General features: G+C 44.9%; 1 pseudogene; it reads left to right on the top strand.

Moving 5' to 3' along the window:
* LOC141218904 (uncharacterized) overlaps positions 1 to 17181 on the top strand; it is a 65577-nt pseudogene that overhangs the window by 10539 nt on the left and 37857 nt on the right.

Raw genomic sequence — 17181 nt, 5'->3', positions numbered from 1 at the left:
AAGTTTGAAAATTGCTAAATTTTCAAAATTTACACCAAATTTTCATTTTTTTTTAACAAATAAACGCAAGTCATATTGAAGAAATTTTACCACTATCATGAAGTATAATATGTTACGGAAAAAAATCTCAGAATCAGTGGGATCCATTGAAGCGTTCCAGAGATATTTACCAATGGAAAAAAGGGGTAAACAAGAGAGACACCCGCGCTAAATAGTGTGTCATTGTATCAAGTATGTCAGCAGCTAGTGACAACCAACATCCCTGGATTGATGAATACTTGAATTGCCAAACCAAAACTGGAAAATGCCAAAAAATACCCACTTCAGTGTACCATAAATGATGACCAATTAGAAACAAACCTAAAGTGTCCACAGCTAATATTTTACTAACAAAAAGTGATCCAGATACAGTATATGTTGTGGAGGATCCTGCAGTCTGATCCGTATTGGTCAATCTAAACTGTATAAATTACATCAATGCAGTTTAATAGCCATATAATAGCAATCTGTATATCAAAAAACAATACCTCACAGGTTGTGTTATATAATATATAATCAATCCAGTGACCGCACAAATGAACTAAAATTTATATACACATATACACCATACACACCATGTGTTTAGAACTTGTATGCAAGTTAGAAGTTAATTACCGTCCATTAACATTCCTGAATGACAGTCCACGAGAGACGAGCAGCAGGACCTATGTAAGAAGGTCCGCAATAACTCACTGTGTCAGCTTTTTATTGCCCGATGCTTGTATGCAAGTTAGAGGTTAATTACTGTCCATTAACATTTCTGACTGACAGTCAACGAGAGACGAGCAGCGGAACCTATGTAAGAAGGTCCGCAATAACTCACTGTGTCGGCGTTTTATTGCCCGATGCTTGTATGCAAGTTAGAAGTTAATTACTGTCCATTAACATTTCTGACTGACAGTCAACGAGAGACGAGCAGCGGAACCTATGTAAGAAGGTCCGCAATAACTCACTGTGTCGGCGTTTTATGGCCCGATGCTTGTATGCAAGTTAGAGGTTAATTACCGTCCATTAACATTTCTGACTGACAGTCAACGAGAGACGAGCAGCGGAACCTATGTAAGAAGGTCCGCAATAACTCACTGTGTCGGCGTTTTATTGCCCGATGCTTGTATGCAAGTTAGAAGTTAATTACTGTCCATTAACATTTCTGACTGACAGTCAACGAGAGACGAGCAGCAGAACCTATGTAAGAAGGTCCGCAATAACTCACTGTGTCGGCGTTTTATTGCCCGATGCTTGTATGCAAGTTAGAAGTTAATTACTGTCCATTAACATTTCTGACTGACAGTCAACGAGAGACGAGCAGCTGAACCTATGTAAGAAGGTCCGCAATAACTCAATAACTCACTGTGTCGGCGTTTTATGGCCCGATGCTTGTATGCAAGTTAGAGGTTAATTACCGTCCATTAACATTCCTGACTGACAGTCCATGAGAGATGAGCAGTGGGACCTATATGAGAAGGTCCGCAGTAACTCACTGTGTCAGCGTTTTATTGTCCGATGCTTGTATGCAAGTTAGAGGTTAATTACCGTCCATTAACATTTCTGACTGACAGTCCACGAGAGACGAGCTGCGGGACCTATGTAAGAAGGTCCGCAGTAACTCACTGTGTCGGCGTTTTATTGTCCGATGCTTGTATGCAAGTTAGAGGTTAATTACTGTCCATTAACATTCCTGACTGACAGTCCACGAGAGACGAGCAGCGGAACCTATGTAAGAAGGTCCGCAATAACTCACTGTGTCGGCGTTTTATTGTCCGATGCTTGTATGCAAGTTAGAGGTTAATTACTGTCCATTAACATTCCTGACTGACAGTCCACGAGAGACTGTTTTGATGTCCGATGCTGTCAGTGCTGATTACTTGGATGTGGAGGTGGCGGCATGAACACGCAAGGACCGGTGGCTTGCCTGCGGCTGAACTTGCCGTGTGTGAAGGAGCAGTGGCATTTTCCAGTTTTTATTTGCCAGTTCCACAGTTATTACCTCATAAAGTGATACTTGTCAGAATTGTAAAATTTGGACTAGTCATGAAGGTGAAAACAGGCTTTGGGGGGGTAAAGGGATTAACACATACACATGTATCTGGACTTACTCAGAGACCTCTAGGCTTGGGCCATGGTGTAAGGCCACGGCCCCACTATCAGTATTTGGTCAGTATTTTCTCAGGGGTGGGAGCCAAAACCAGGAGTGGGTGATAAATGCAGAATTGGTGACTTGTTTCTATTATACCTTTTCTCTGATTGTTCCTCACCTGGTTTTGGCTCCCACTCCTGAGAAAAAATACTGACCGAATACTTAACAAATACTTAACAAATACTGATAGTGGGGCTGTGGCCTTACCTGCAGTTCTGTAGAGTGAGACGGCAAGAAGAATAGTCAGGTAGCCGGGTCAGAACCAGCAGGGCCGAGAAAATACAAAATCAGAAGACACCAGTAGTCCGTAAACGGTCCGGGGTCACAACAGGAAACAAATACACCAGCCGGGAGCTGAGCACAGAGGACTGAACCAGAGGAGAACAAGGCTGTATCTGGCAGCTTCCGGCAATATGCTTCCAGCTTTAGTAGGGTGCGGTGCTTTCCAAATGGCTGAAGCAGGGAGCAGATGACTCCAGCTGGACAGCACACACACCCATACTGGCAGATGGTACTACTGGTCCCAGGCACCCTAATCTTAGTGGCTGGACAGGGCCTGGGCCACCCAGAAATTCTGGTTCCGACGTCTCCTCCATCACCAGCGCCGCCTGAAGAATGAATAAGGCGGCTTCTGGTGAGAGAAGCAGACGTCGCAGGAGCAGATCCCAGAGGAGATGGGACCCACCATTTGCAGAAGCCCTAATATAACAAAATGGCAGAAAACCAGAGCAGTAAAAATACCCATAAAGTGACTCAATTTTGAAAATTATAACCCCTAATGAATTAATCTATAGGAGTAGGGACTATTTTGACTTCACAGCCACTTTCCAGAAATTAGCACGCAGTGGATGTTAGAGAGTGAAAATTGTACATTTGCCATTTCATTTCCTAACACATAGTGCCCAGATTGTGCTCCGGGAGACACACACCATAAATTAAGTGGGTTCTTCTCACTATAGTAATGCCAAATACATGGATGCTAAATGTGGTTTGGGCACACTGCAAGGCTCAGAAGCGAGGGGGAGATCTGACTTTGGTAGAGCGGATATTGCTGGATTGGTTTATGAAAGCCATGTTGCTTTTCAAGAGCCTTTAAGCCACTAATAATGTGGAAACCTTTGTTTTTCCATAGACAGATGATGGATCTGAGTGGGGACTTGTTTTTTGCGGGATGAATAGAAGTTTTTATTGGTATTATTTTTGCCTGCACAACATTGTTTGATGGCTTTTTATTCCATATTTGGGAGGCAGAATGAACAATCAGTTGAACACCACGGTCTACTGCTTCATGCTATGAGGTTTTGTATTAGACTGTGAACTCTCAGCGTCTTGGTGAATAATTCAATTTTTTTTACATAACTTACCATTTTTATGGACAGTTTAAGTAGAAATGTTCAAAAATATAAAATTCAAGGATACTTTATTAAAAAATAATAATTTGCTTTCTTCTTGGCAGATGACTGTACCAGGAGATCAGAGGGACAGCTAACATCTTCAATTTTCAAATCAGATGATTTTGAGATCACACAGGATACAGTTGAAGTGAATGCCATTAAGCCAGATATACCATCATCCCTTCACAGCAAAGATCTGTCATCTGATCCTTTGAAACTGGTCCTGTCTTCTGATTCATTACCGACTACTAAGGAAAATCAAAGTCACAAAATATGCATTAAAAAACTAATTGCTTCTAAAGCAAAAAAGCCATTTTCACATTCAGAATATGGAAATCGTTTTCCCGTCGAAAAGTCTTTTCTTAAACATCAAAAAATTCACACAGCAAAGAATAGATTTTCTTGTTCCAAGTGTGGGAGATGTTTTAACCAGAAATCAGATCTTGTTAGTCACCAGAGAATTCACACAGGGGATAAGCCATTTTCATGTTCAGAATGTGGGAAATGTTTTGTGAAGAATATATCTCTTCTCAATCACCAGAGAGTCCACACAGGGGAGAAGCCTTTTTCATGTTTAGAATGTGGGAAATGTTTTAACCGGAAAGCACATCTTGATAGCCACCAGAGAACCCACACAGGGGAGAAGCCTTTTTCATGTTCAGAATGTGGGAAATGTTTTAAATGGAAAACAAATCTTGATAGCCACCAGAGAATCCACATAAGCGAGAAGCCATTTTCATGTTCAGAATGTGAGAAATCTTTTACAGAGAAAACTCATCTCCTCACACATCAGAGAACTCACACCGGGGAGAAGCCATTTTCATGTTCAGAATGTGGGAAATGTTTTGCAAAGAAATCAACTCTTAATACACATCACAGAACTCACACAGGGGAGAAGCCATTTTCATGTTCAGAATGTGGAAAATGTTTTACAGAGAAATCAAAGCTTATCAGACATCAGATAACTCACACAGGGAAGATGCCTTTTCCATGTTCAGAATGTAGAAAATGTTTTCTAGATAAATCAACTCTTTTTACACATCAAAGAACTCACACAGGGGAGAAGCCTTTTTCATGTTCAGAATGTGGGAAATGTTTTAACCAGAAATCAGATTTTGTTAAGCACCAGAGAATCCACACAGGGGAGAAGCCTTTTTCATGTTCAGAATGTGGGAAATGTTTTAGCCAGAAATCAGATTTTGTGAAGCACCAGAGAACCCACACAGGGGAGAAGCCTTTTTCATGTTCAGATTGTGGGAAAAGTTTTGTACAGAAATCACATCTTAATATACATCAGAGAACTCACACAGGGAAGAAGCCTTTTTCATGTTCAGAATGTGGGATATATTTTACACAGAAATCAACTCTTAAAACTCATCAGGAAAGTCACACAGGGGTGAAGCGTTTTTCATGTTCAGAATGTGAGAAATATTTTACACGGAAATCATCTCTTAAGAAACATCAGAGAAGTCACACAGGGGAGAAGCCTTTTTCATGTTCAAAATGTGGGAAATGTTTTGCAGATAAATCAACTCTTGTTATACATCAGAGACGTCACACAGGGGAAAAGCCTTTTTCATGTTCAGAATGTGGGAAATATTTTACACGGAAATCATCTCTTAAGAAACATCAGATAAGTCACACAGGGGAGAAGCCTTTTTCATGTTCAGAATGTGGGAAATGTTTTGTAGATAAATCATCTCTTATTAGTCACCAGAGAAGTCACACAGGGTAAAAGCCTTTTTTATTTCCTTAAATTATATTCTTATTGTTCAGAATGTAGGAAATATTTCATGCAAAAATCAAATTTTGTTCAGCACCAGACTGAGCAGTCACACAGGTGAGAAGCTTTTTTCCTGTTCTTAATGTGGTAAATGTTTTACTTGGAAATCAAGTCTTAATAAACTTCAAAGAAATCACACAGAGGAGAAGCCTTTTTCATGTTCAGAATGTTGAAAACGTTTTAACCGAAAACTGGATCTTCTTAAAGGGGTTGTTCACTACTAGGACAACCCTTTATTCATGTTTGGCCTTGATAAAATAAAAAAACTCATACTCAGGTCCCGTGCTGGTGCTGTTCCAGCAGTGTTGTGACTCACGTCATTTTACACGGAAATCAACTCTTAATACACATCAGAAAAGTCACACAGTGGTGAAACTTTTTCATGTTCAGAGTGTGGGAAATATATTACATTTAAATCATCTCTTAAGAAACATCAGCGAAGTCACACAGGGGAGAAGCCTTTTTCATGTTCAAAATGTGGGAAATGTTTTAACTAGAAAGTGCATCTTGATAGCCACGGGAGAACCCACACAGAGGAGAATGCAGCGACTACACCCTACTGGTCTCTGTACAGACTAGAAAGGCCATAGCTGCACAACTAAAAACACAAAACTAGGACCTAACCATTAAATAGGCATTTGAGGAGTTTCTCGTACCAGAGAGGAGGCTGCAACACACTGTCAATAAAGGGAAAGAAAAGTGTGAAGTAAGATATGAAAAACCCTTAGTGAGAAACACATTCATATAGGGTAAAGAAGGCAAGCTAATGAGAACCAAAAATAAAAGGAATAAGAAGAACTTCCCAGAAACCTAACAGTGGTAGAAAGAAAAGGTACTGGGAGGGAAAGCAAACAGACAAGGAGGATTGTTTCACCTTTGTTGTGAAACTTTCAAAATTCATCCTCACCCACAATTATTTGAATTTGATAACAACATATATCTACAGGAGACTGGTACTGCAATGAGAAGTAAAATGGCTCCACAGTATGCAAATCTTTTCATGGCCAAGCTTGAAAGTGACTTCTTGTCCTCATGTCCCATCAGGCCTCTTGCCTACTACCATTACATTGACGATATTTTAATCATCTGGATGGAATCTGAGCAACAGCTTAAGATATTCCATGAATACTGTAAGGTTGCAGCCGAACAGGTCTTGGACGGGAGGTATGTGTCCCAGAGGTGCCAAGCCTTGGTGATGTAGGACTTGGAAAAGCGGGCTCCAGCACACATAGTGCTGAAAGGTATTTAATGTACTCAGATTAGAGGGCTGGGTTTTACGAGCAGCTGAAAGAGCTAGGTGGAAACAGCTGCTCACTTACCTTCAGTTTAGGTCTTGGAAGGCCTGATTTAAGACAGCTGCGCCTGTCTCAATCTGTCTGTGTGTGTTGTGCAAGGTGAGCAGGCTTGCATGTGCTGCTCAGATCTTGCTGAAGGCAGAGAAAGGCATCTGCATTTAAACGATTGAGGGCGTGCTGTATGGACTGGTTATTTTATGTTTTGTTCTGTTTGGAACCTGAAATAGGCTGAGATATTTTTGTTTCCTACCTGGTTTATAGACATTTAATAAACCACCAGTTTGTTTGAACCTGCGGACTGCATCCCTGTGTGAACCAGCACCTACCACAGAGTTGACCCCTCACAAATTGGTGCTAGAAGTGTGGGCATGAATCCCAAGGGTGCCAGTGTGACTGCTATAGGAAACTGTATACAGTACAGACCAAAAGTTTGGACACACCTTCTCATTTAAAGATTTTTCTGTATTTTCATGACTATGAAAATTATACATTCACATTGAAGGCATCAAAACTATGAATTAACACATGTGGAATTATATACTTAACAAAAAAAGTGTGAAACAACTGAAAATATGTCTTATATTCTAGGTTCTTCAAAGTAGCCACCTTTTGCTTTGATGACTGCTTTGCACACTCTTGGCATTCTCTTGATGAGCTTCAAGAGGTAGTCACTGGAAATGGTCTTCCAACAATCTTGAAGGAGTTCCCAGAGATGCTTAGCACTTGTTGGTCCTTTTGCCTTCACTCTGCGGTCCAGCTCACCCCAAACCATCTCGATTGGGTTCAGGTCATGTGACTGTGGAGGCCAGGTCATCTGGCGTAGCACCCCATCACTCTCCTTCTTGGTAAAATAGCCCTTCCACAGCCTGGAGGTGTGTTTGGGGTCATTGTCCTGTTGACAAATAAATGATGGTCCAACTAAACGCAAACCGGATGGAATAGCATGCCGCTGCAAGATGCTATGGTAGCCATGCTGGTTCAATATGCCTTCAATGTTGAATAAATCCCCAACAGTGTCACCAGCAAAGCACCCCCACACCATCACACCTCCTCCTCCATGCTTCATGGTGGGAACCAGGCATGCAGAGTCCATCCGTTCACCTTTTCTGCGTCGCACAAAGACACAGTGGTTGGAACCAAAGATCTCAAATTTGGACTCATCAGACCAAAGCACAGATTTCCACTGGTCTAATGTCCATTTCTTGTGTTCTTCAGCCCAAACAAGTCTCTTCTGCTTGTTGCCTGTCCTTAGCAGTGGTTTCCTAGCAGCTATTTTACCATGAAGGCCTGCTGCACAAAGTCTCCTCTTAACAGTTGTTGAAGAGATGTGTCTGCTGCTAGAACTCTGTGTGGCATTGACCTGGTCTCTAATCTGAGCTGCTGTTAACCTGCGATTTCTGAGGCTGGTGACTCGGATAAACTTATCCTCAGAAGCAGAGGTGACTCTTGGTCTTCCTTTCCTGGGGCGGTCCTCATGTGAGCCAGTTTCTTTGTAGCGCTTGATGGTTTTTGCAACTGCACTTGGGGACACTTTCAAAGTTTTCCCTATTTTTCGGACTGACTGACCTTCATTTCTTAAAGTAATGATGGCCACTCGTTTTTCTTTACTTAGCTGCTTTTTTCTTGCCATAATACAAATTCTAACAGTCTATTCAGTAGGACTATCAGCTGTGTATCCACCAGACTTCTGCACAACACAACTGATGGTCCCAACCCCATTTATAAGGCAAGAAATCCCACTTATTAAACCTGACAGGGCACACCTGTGAAGTGAAAACCATTTCCGGTGACTACCTCTTGAAGCTCATCAAGAGAATGCCAAGAGTGTGCAAAGCAGTCATCAAAGCAAAAGGTGGCTACTTTGAAGAACCTAGAATATAAGACATATTTTCAGTTGTTTTACACTTTTTTGTTAAGTATATAATTCCACATGTGTTAATTCATAGTTTTGATGCCTTCAGTGTAAATGTACAATTCTCATAGTCATAAAAATACAGAAAAATCTTTAAATGAGAAGGTGTGACCAAACTTTTGGTCTGTACTGTATGTCCTGGGTGAAGGCTGCCAGCCAGCAAGCATGGAAGAGCTGATTAAGCAACTGGTGCAGGCAAATATGCATCAGCGGCAAGCTCAGCAGGAGACCAACAAATTGTTGATACAGCAATTTCAGGTTCAACAGCAACAGATTCAGCAGCGACAGCAGCAGGAACTGATGACGCTCCTGGCGGAGGCCGTCCGTATCAGAGAAGCCGCACCAGCTCGAGGCCAAAGCGACAAGACCCAGGTAAGGAAAACCGTGAGACGGGTGTTGCAAAAGATGACTCAAGGGGATGACGTTGAGGCGTTCCTGGCCGTATATGAGAGGGTGGCGGACCGTGAGCGACTACTACCGGAGCAGTGGGCGGAGGTTCTAGCTCCATATCTGACCGATGAAACCACAGAAGGAGTATAGCAAGCTTAAGGCTGAGAGCCTGGCGCGACTGGGAGTTACCCTCGCAGTCAGGGCACAACAAGTTCACCTCTGGAACTTCCACAGGGACTAACCTCCTCGGTCACAAATGTTTGATCTTTTGCACCTGGTACAGAAGTGGCTGCATCCAGAGACTTGTTCCCCAGCCCAGATGGTCGAGAGAGTGGTCATGGATCGGTTTATCCACTCACTGCCTAAGCTGATTTAGTCCTGGGCTGCCCAGAGAGATCTCCAAAATGCAGACTACCCGGTGGGCCTAGTAGAGAGGTACCAGGCGGTAAAGGGTTCCCTGGGTGGTTAAGCAGTGGTTATGTCACCTTTCTAGGGCTCCCAGAAGAAGAGGACTGAATCGCAGCTGGGTAATCAGTCCCATTCTATCCTTTGCTGGAGGTGTCATGCCCCTGGCCATATAGCCACTCGGTGTCCCATGTACTCTGAGCAAATGGACTGCAACGTGGGCCGGCTTTGCTCTTATTTTGCCTACCCCGCCTGTAGCGCGGTTCCTCAACATGGCGAGGGCGCTCAGGCATGCTCATTGTCCATAAACGGGGTGCAAGTGTCTGGACTGTTGGACTCAGGAAGTTTGGTAACCCTGATAAACGCCAAACTCCTTCATCAGCTGGTTTCTGGGAAGGTGGTGGGTGTCCGGTGTATCCATGGGGACGCTAAAAACTATCCTGTGGCCTGGGTGGATGTAAACATGGACTGTGGCACCTCATCTCAGGAAGTGGGGGTCGTTAAAGACTTGATGCACCCGATAATAGTCGGACGGGACTTTGCTTTATTCTGGGATATGTGGGGGAAAGCGGGGACACCTGGTTGCTCGGACGTCAGCCAGATCATCCCTGAAGACACCTCGCCGCAGGCTGTAATGGACGAGTTTCCCATGTGTGTGTTTGTGGGGCGATGAGGATGAGGTAGCATCCCCTGAGGCCAATATCCCTGAGCAGGGGGTGTCCGAGGGAAAATTTGGAATTGCCCAACTCATGGATTTAACTTTGAAATTGGCGTTCGAAAATGTTACCGTGTTAAATGGAGTGCCTCAGGAGCCGGGGGGCCGACAGTGGGTTCCCTCATTTTTCTGTGAATGGGGAATTGCTGTACATAGTAACCAAGTCAAGGGGTGAGGTAATAGAGCAGTTGCTAGTGCCAGGGCCCTTTAGACGCAGGGTACTTGACATGGCTCATTCCCATGTGTTGGGTGGTCACCTGGCGCAGATAAGGCTTAGGGACGGATCCTCCAGAGGTTCTGCTGGCCTGGGTGCTACAGAGAAATAATGAGATACTTGCAATGACTATAGGAAGCTGAACAAGGTCTCGAAGTTCGACACCTACCCAATGCCTAGGGTACATGAGCTTATCGAAAGGCTAGGACCCACTCGGTACATCACCACCCTGGACCTCACCAAAGGATACTGGCAAATTCCCCGGTCCAAAGAGGCCAAGGAGATTACAGCCTTCTCGACGCCAGACGGATGTTATCAATATGTCAGGATGCCGTTTGGGTTTCAGGGAGATCCAGCCACTTTCCAGAGAGCCATGGACCGGATCTTAGCACCCCATAATAAGTACGCAGTGGCCTTCCTAGTTGACATCGTCATATTCAGCCAGGACTAGGAAAGTCATCTTGGCAAAGTTCAAGCAATACTTGACGCCCTAAGGAAGGTGGGCTTTACCATCAACCTGAAGAAATGTGCTATGGGGATGGAGGAAGCCAAGTATCTGGACTACGTGGTTGATAGAGGGGAAATAAAACCACAAATAAATAAGGTTGAGGCGATTCTGAACTGGCCACAACCCCTCACGAAGAAGCAGGTCAGGGCATTGTGGCGACTATCGAAGGTTTGTCTATATCTTTATCCTGATAGCAGCCCCGCTGATGGATCTTCTGAAAGGGACAAAGCCGGCTATGGCTAACTGGCCTGGAAGCTGAAGCAGCCTTCCAGGATTTAAAACTGGCCCTCTGTAAACAGCCTGTCTTGGTGGCGCAAAACTTCTCCAAAGAGTCTGTGGTCCAGACGGACGCATTGGATGTCAGACTGGGAGCAGTCTTGTCCCAGGATATTAAAGGAGAGGAACACCCAATAATGTACCTCAGTCGGAAACTGTCCATGTGTGAGAAGAACTACTCCATAGTAGAAAAAGAATGGTAGAAGGTTCAGGTTAGTGTCCGACCATCCCCACTAAGGTGGATGCGAGAAAAGAAGGGAAACAATGCCCGAGTAACTAGGTGGTTTCTAGCCCTACAAGATTTTAGTTTCCAGGTAGCCAGAAAGGATAGGAGTAGTACCAATTAAATCCGCACTCCTCCACACATGGATAAGGAATCAAAGGTTCAATTAAAGTCCATCTTTTATTTAAGGCTTTATTTATTTTGGACTTTAATTGAACCTTTGATTCCTTATCCATGTGTGGAGGAGCGCAGATTTATTTGGCACCATTACTATTCTTTCTGGCTTTCTGCTGTTTATCCCTCTGTGGATTCAGTGCTGCCTGCAGCCCTCCATTATACATACCACATGTGTTATGCATTTAACAACCCAAAAAGGTGAGATTTTTCTGTTTTCTCACGACTTAATCTGGTAACAGCGCTATTTGCGCTCCCCTTTTTATTTATTTTTAGTTTCCAGGTGGAGCATAGGCCTGGGAAAAAACATGGGAATGATGATGCCTTATCAAGGGTCTTTGTATGGTGGCAGAAGGTGCCAAGCCCACCGGCTTTGGGCAGAGGGGAGGTATGTAAGGTTGCAGCTGGACATGTCGTGGACATGAGGTATGAGTACTCAAGGTGCCAAGCTTTGGTGATGTACGGAAGAATAATTTTCCTCTTTACTCTCCAAATCACACACCACCACCTGTGAACTTGACCTAATCCAGTCCCATCTCATCCCCAACCTTAACACAGTCTTCATCCCAACCCTTACCCACCTTTTCAACCTGTCACTAACAACTGGTGTCTTCCCCTCATGCTTCAAACATGCCTCGATCACACCCATCCTCAAAAAGCCCTCCCTTGACCCATCCTTTCTGACTAGTTATTGCCCCCTATCACTTCTCCCTTACGTCTCAAAACTACTGGAACAACACATCCATTCTGAACTGTCTTCCCAGCTTTCCTCCTGCTCTCTCTTTGACCGCCTCCAATCTGGCTTCCGACTGCACCATTCTACTGAGACTGCTCTGACTAAAGTCATCAACGACCAACTAACCACCAAATCCAAGCGACACTACTCTGTCCTCCTCCTCCTAGACCTGTCATCTGCCTTCGACACAGTGGACCATTCCCTCTTACTACAGATTCTCTCATCTCTTGGCATCAAAGACTTGGCCGTATCTTGGATCTCCTCATACTTAACAGTCAGAACATTCAGTGTCTCCCACTCACACATCACCTCCTCATCTCACCCCCTATCTGTCGATGTCCCCAAAGGTGCAGTCCTAAGACCCCTGCTCTTCTCCATCTACACCTTTGGCCTGGGACAATTCATAGAGTCTCATGGCTTTCAGTACCACCTGTAGCATCGGCGTCTATGCCTTCTTCCAGGCAGAGACGCCATCCCTCTCACCTCCTCTCTCCCCGCGCTCCCCCCTCCCCTTCCCAGCCTGCTGTCAGCGCGCGCAGTCCTTTAGCATCGGCGTCTCTGCCTCCTGCCAGGCAGAGACGCCGTCCCTCTCACCTCCTCTCTCTCCGTGCTCCCCGCTCCCCTTCTCAGCCTGCTGTCGGCGCGCGCAGTCCCCCGGGCTCTGTGCTTAGGGCGCACACGCGCGGGCTCCCCCCCTCTTAAAGGGGCCGTGCGTGCCGTCCTAAGGAGTCCCCGGCCAATAGCCGAGGGTCCTCCCATATATAGGGCACCTCCAAAATGGAGGTGCCCGAGCAAAGTTGTTGCACAGTTTCTTATCTCTGCTTCAGCCCTCAGGGCCCGTTGCTAGCCTGACTCCTCGTCCTGCCTGCCAGCCTGTTATCTGCCCGTTATCTGCCGAGCCTGCCAGCCTGCTCACCTGGAGCGCTCACCTGTTACCTGCCTGTTACCTGCCCTGTCTGTCAACCCACTCACCTAGGAGCACCCGTCTGTTACCTGCTATGTCTGTCAGCCCGCTCACCTGGGAGCACCCGCCTGTTACCTGCTGTGTCCGTCAGCCCGCTCACCTCGGAGCACCCGCCTGTTACCTGCTGTGTCCGTCAGCCCGCTCACCTGGGAGCACCCGCCTGTTACCTGCTGTGTCCGTCAGCCCGCTCACCTAGGAGCACTCGCCTGTTACCTGCTGTGTCCGTCAGCCCGCTCACCTGGGAGCGCCCACCTGTTACCTGCCTTGTCTGCCTGCCCGCTCACCTGGGAGCACCCGCCTGTTTCCTGCTAGCCTACCTGGAGGCCCTGCCGTCACTTGCTGTGACCACCTGCCTGGTAAATCTAGAGACTACTACTTGCTCTGCTGTCACGTACCGTGACCACCTGTCAGTTAACCAGAGACTTCTGCCTGCTTGCTGTGTCCATCCGTCATACCGGTCAGTTCCAGCCATCTGACCCGTGGGAGCCACCTGCTCTCTTACAAGGTCGTCCCCAGAGTAGCACCTGGTCCCTCTGCCCGGATCCTCCCTGGTCACGGAGTCGTTAGCCGCCGTCCGACCAGGGTCGGTTCGGGTTGATACTTAGTTACGCTCCTCTGGGTCCCTCCTTGCACCGCGGCACAGAGGTTCCACCACCCGGACCCGTAACTCCACCTCTATACTGACGACACACAGATCCACCTCTCTGGACCCGATATCTCCTCCCTACTAACCAAAATCCCACAATGTCTGTCCAGTATCTCATCCTTCTTCTCTGACAGATTTCTAAAACTTAACATGGATAAAACAGAATTCATTGTCTTTCCGCCATCTCATTCATCCCCCCACGTGACCTATCTATCAACGTCAATGGCTGCCCACTCTCCCCAGTCCCTGCTCGCTGCCTGACTAATTCACCTGTCCCCACGCTATTCCCCAGCCTCTCCCCTCTGTCAATCCCTTCACTGGTTCCCCATTGCCCATAGAATCCAGTTCAAAACCCTAACCCTGGCATACAAAGCCATCCACAACCTGTCTCCTTATATCTTTGACCTAGTCTCCTGGTACATACCTGCACGCAACCTCCGATCCTCACAAGATCTCCTTCTCTACTCCCCTCTTATCTCCTCTTCCCACAATCGCATACAAGATTTCTCCAGTGCATCCCCCCTACTCTGGAATTCTCTACCCCAACATATCAGACTCTCACCTACCATGGAAACCTTCAAAAGGAACCTGAAGACTCACCTCTTCCGACAAGCCTACAACCTGCAGTAACCATTGCTCCGCCATACTGGTGCACGACCAGCTCTACCCTCACTTACTGTATGCTCAACTATCCCTTGTAGATTGTGAGCCCTCGCGGGCTGGGTCCTCGTTCCTCCTGTACCAGTTGTTGTCACGTTTTGTTAAAGATCTTTGTAATAGTTCATGTATGTATACCCCTTTTTCACATGTAAAGTGGCATGGAATAAATGGTGCTATAATAATAATAATGTAAGACTCGGAAAAGTAGGCTGCAGCACACATAGTGCTGAGAGGTACGGTATTTAAAGGGCTCAGATTAAAGGGCCTGGTTTTACGAGCAGCTGACAGAGCTGGCGTGATCAGCTGCTCACTTACCTCCAGTCCAGGTCTTGGAAGGCCTGATTTAAGACAGCTGTGCTTGTCTCAGTGTGCTGTGTGTTGTGCAAGGTGAGCAGACCTTGCATGTGCTGCTCAGAGTCTGCTGAAGGCAGAGAAAGGCATCTGCATTTAAACGACTGAGGCCGCGCTGTATGGACTGGTGATTTTGTGTTTTGTTCTGTTATACCTTTTTGGAACCTGAAAGAGTCTGTTATGTTTTGTTTCCTGCCTGGTTTATGGACATTTAATAAACCACCAGTTTGTTTGAACCTGCGCACTGCATCCCTGTGTGAACCAGCGCCTACCACAGAGCAGACCCCTCACAACACTTTAATAAATTTCATCCCACCATCAACTCATCACGCAACTATTCACTCCTGTACTGAAATTAACTTTTTAGACACCTTCAAGCTATTGAACAATGAAATAGAGATGTCCCTGTCCCTCTACTTGGGTCAGTCTCCATCCAAAACACATAATAAAACTCTATTGTCTACAACCAACCCATTAGATATGTGATGGTGTGATATGATATGTGGGTATCTTTTTGTGTATAGTTATATTTTACTGATTTTCATAGTGTTCTCTTGTTGCTCTGTGTCCCTCTAATGTTGACTTCTCTTGTAGGATGAGTTGATATTTGTTAATTGATGAATAGCTGGTATTTATCATCTGATATCAGCTCCCACAGTTTATTATACTGTTATCTTTGCCCAGGGTCAGTGAATAATGCTGTTTGCTAATATGCTAATGACATATTGAACCAGGCTAGCTTGTTGATTTTGCAATGTAATGGAAATACCAGCAATGGGACCTCCCTCCCTGACCTGTGAATGAGGAGAAGGGACTTTTAAATATCACAGCCAGGAGAGACACTGGTGGGATTCTGTATGGGACGAGGATGTGAGGACAGCATGCCAGAGAGAATGGGAGAAGCCTGGATGACTTTGGAAATATTTCTTGAAGGAATATATATGGAGAAACATATGGACTATTTTATCCTCTGTCTGCTGGATTGTTGGACTCTCATCTCCCAGGGCGTTAGTACCATTACCGGACTGCATTCATGTTTATGGACTATTTTTATCCTCTGTGTGGTGGATTGTATATGGACCTTTCAGTATTGCCTATAATAAAGGTCTTGGAATTGTTCAATCTTCTCTTGCTCTGTTGATTGTGTGATGTTGGAGAAGGACCCCGTGACAAGATACAATCGGATATGTTCCAACCCTATGGACAGAGACAACACCTTGGTGGCCTCAGAAGGACTTTTTTGAACGAGGGATACCATACAAGAAGAATTGAAAACCAGATTGCAAGAGCCACCAGAATATCAAGGAATCATCTCCTACATTACAAAACTAAACAAGAAAGCAATCTGGTGCCTCTAATAGTCCCCTAAAATCCAATTAGGGGGGTGCTAAGTAGAGCTACATGGAAATTACAACCATTATTACAAAAAGATGCCCGCTTACAATCTATATTTCCAGATCCCCCACTTCTGTGTTTTAGGCAGCCCCCAAAACTAAAAAGCATCATTTCAGAAGCTCCATGTCCTCACCAACAGCTACAGGAACTTTTCCCTGCAACCAGAAACAAATGTAAAATCTGTCTATTTATAATGAACACAGACAAGATAAAGATTCCCAACTCAAATCAGGAGACAACCACAAGATCCCGAGTACTTTCAGCTGCATCACATCTAATGTAGCGTGCTTAATTATATGTACCAAATGTCCAGATAGGGGTCTGTACGTAGGGGAGACAGGGCAAAAACTTAGAACAAGGATGAATTGTTATCGCCACACAATAAAAGAAAAAAGATTAGATCTACCTGTGGCCTAACATTTTTTTATCCCTGATCACAGCATCATGGACATGAAATTACTTGTATTAAAAGGTAACTTCAAATCTCAGACGGAAAAATGTGGAATTACAAACTTATGACAATCTTTGACACACTCAGGGAGCAGGAATTAATGTGTCACATGGATATATGTCTTTCTACATCAACTAAGGAATGTGCTCCTCAGACTGTTTGGGGGCATCACAATCATGGACCAGATCTCAATCACAGGGCAATAAAACTTTTATACTGCTTCTCAATGAACCGTTCCAATATTCACAGCCACAACTGCTTCTCCCTCTCCCATACTGATAGTTCTGTTTCACGTCACTTGTCTTATCTATTGCATTATTCCTGTGCCCTGTTGTGTATAAATATGTGACTCTTCAGATTTTGTGTTATACTATGTCTACTGAAGAGATCTGAGTAGTCTCGAAAGCTTGTAATTTGTTACCATCTTTTCAGTTAAACAAAGGTATCAACCACTGAAGACTCTCAAATTTTAATATTTTTTTCCAAACAGCAATTTTAAGATCTATACACAGG

This window comes from Phyllobates terribilis, unplaced genomic scaffold (assembly GCF_046119375.1).
Source record: "Phyllobates terribilis strain yellow unplaced genomic scaffold, ASM4611937v1 Scaffold_251__1_contigs__length_2838608, whole genome shotgun sequence".
Lineage (NCBI taxonomy): Eukaryota > Metazoa > Chordata > Amphibia > Anura > Dendrobatidae > Phyllobates > Phyllobates terribilis.
Note: the sequence above shows the minus strand (reverse complement) of the source record. Positions and strands in the feature narration are given on the sequence as shown.